The sequence below is a fragment of the Colobus angolensis genome, unplaced genomic scaffold, assembly GCF_000951035.1.
Source record: "Colobus angolensis palliatus isolate OR3802 unplaced genomic scaffold, Cang.pa_1.0 Scaffold186, whole genome shotgun sequence".
In the NCBI taxonomy this organism is placed as follows: Eukaryota; Metazoa; Chordata; class Mammalia; order Primates; family Cercopithecidae; genus Colobus; species Colobus angolensis.
Genome location: NW_012114999.1, coordinates 1872921 through 1875518, shown reverse-complemented (window position 1 = coordinate 1875518; position 2598 = coordinate 1872921).

The following is a 2598-nucleotide window of genomic DNA, read 5'->3' as shown; positions in this document are numbered from 1 at the left end:
TTCTAAAAATAGTTTTAGCAAGTTAAATTCAATAATATATAAAAAGGACAATACTAATAGTCAAATACAGTTTAACCCAGGAATGCAAAATTGGTTTAACATTTGAAAATCAGTGTAATTTATCATATTAACAAGCTGAAAAAGAAAAAGCATATGATCATCTCAATAGATGCAGGAAAAGCATTCAACAAAATCTAGCATCTATTGATGATAAATCTCCTCTACAGAGAAAGATTAGAAGGGAACTTCCTCAACTTGATAATGGCCTTTATGAAAAACCTACAGCTAACATCATACTTAATGGTAAAAGACTAAGTACTTTCTACCTAAGATTGATAATCATTCTCATCATTTCTGCTTAACATCATACTAGAGGTTCTAGGCAGTACAATTGAAAAAGGAGATACAGATTAGAAAGGAGGAAGTAAAAATCTTTATTTACAAATAAAATAATTATCTATGTAGAAAGTCTAACAGGATCTCCCAAAATCTACTAAAACTAATAAACAAAAAATAGATATAGGCCAGGCATGGTGACTCAACCCTATAGTCCCAATACTGTGGGAGGCTGAGGCGGGAGGACTGCTGGAGCCCAAGAGTTCTAGACCAGCTTGAGCAATGTCGCGAGACCCTGTCTCTGCAAAAATAAAAAAAAAAAACAAAAAAAATTAGCCAGGCACAGTGGTTCACGTCTGCAGTCCCAGCTACTTGGGAAATGAAGTGGGAAGGTTGCTTGAGCCCAGGAGTTCAAGGTTACACTGAGCTATGATTGCATCACTGTACTCCAGCCTGCATGACAGAGCAAGACCCTGTCTCAAAAAAAAAAAAACTACTAGAACTAATAAATGACTTTAGCAAGGTCTCAAGATACAAGATTAACATTCAAAAATCTATTGTGTTGTTATACAATTGTAACAAAGAATTATAAATTGAAATTTTGAAATATAATTTACAATAGTGTCACAAATGTAATACTCTAGCTCTTTCTTGATTCATAAAAAAATTTTAATTAAAAAAAGTTAAATACATAGAGATAAATCTGACATAAGATGTGAAAGGCCTACACACTGAACATTATAAAACATTGTTGAAAGAAGTGAAAGAATAACTTAATAAATGGAGAGTCATACTTTGTTCTGATCCAGAAAACTAAATATTGTTATGATGTCAATTCTTTCCAATTTGTTCTATATATTCAAAGCAATTCAAATAAAAATCCCAGCAGACTTTCTTTGGAATTTGCAAATTGATTATAAAATTTATATGGAAATGTAAAATACTGCAATAACCAAAACAATTTTGGAAAAAAAAACAAATTTGGAGGGCAAATACTACCTGATTTAAAGACTTATAGAGACTTATACAGTATTCAAGACTGTGTATTATTGGTGTAAAGATAGAAAAATAGAGCAAAACAATAGAATTGAGTGGACTGGACGGAATGTGTCCTATTCAAAATTTATATGTTGAAATCCTACTGCCCAATATGATGGTATGAGGAGGTGGGACCTTTAAGAGCTGATTAGGTTTAGATGAGGTTGTATGGGTGGAGACCTCATTAATGGAATTAGTGCACTTATAAAGTCATGAGAGAGCTTGCTTTCCCTCTCTGTTCTCTGCTATGTGAAGATACAGCAAGAAGTAAACCATCTACAACCTGGAGAGGGCCCTCAGCAGAACCCTACCATGCTGACACCTTCTCTTGGACTTCCAGCTTCCACTATGAGAAAAATATTTTTGTGGTTTATGAACCACCCAGTTTATGGTACTCTGTCATAGCAGCCCAAACTGACTATGACAAGAGAGTCTGAGAAAAAGACCCCACATATTATGCATACTAATTTTTAACAAATGTATGAAGAAAATTCAGTGGGTCAAGGATAGTCTTTTCAATAAATGGTGCTGGAACAATTGCATATGCAGATGGAAAACAATGAACTCCAATCCGTACCTCATATCATATGCAGAAATTAACTCAAAACGAATCATAGCCTAAACGTAAAACCTAAAGCTATAACATTTCTTATAAATAGAATAAAGTCTGTGATATTAGGTCAGGTAAAGATTTCCTAGATATAACACCAAAATCCATAAAAGAAAACTAAAACTGGGCACAGTGGCTCATGCCTCTAATCACAGCACTTTGGGAGGCTGAGGCAGGAAGATCACTTGCGCCCAGGAGTTCCAGACCAGCCCTGGCAACATAGTGAGACCTTGTCTCTACAAAAATTTTAAAAATTAGCTGGACATGTTGGCACACACTTATAGTCCCAGCTACTCTGGAGACTGAGGCGGAAGGTTTGCTTGAGCCGGGGAGCTTGAGGCTGCAGTGATCTGTGATGGCCCCACTGCACTCCAGCCTGGCTGACTGAGTAAGACTGTCTCAAACAAAAAGGAAAAGAGGCCAGGCACGGTGACTCACACTTGTAATCCCAGCACTTTGGGAGGCTGAGGCAGGCGGATCACGAGGTCAGGAGTTCGAGACCAGCCTCAGCAACACAGTGAAACCCCGTCTCTACTAAAAATACAAAAAATTAGCCGGGTGCGGTGGCAGGCGCCTGTAATCCTAGCTGCTTGGGAGGTTGAGGCAGGAGAATC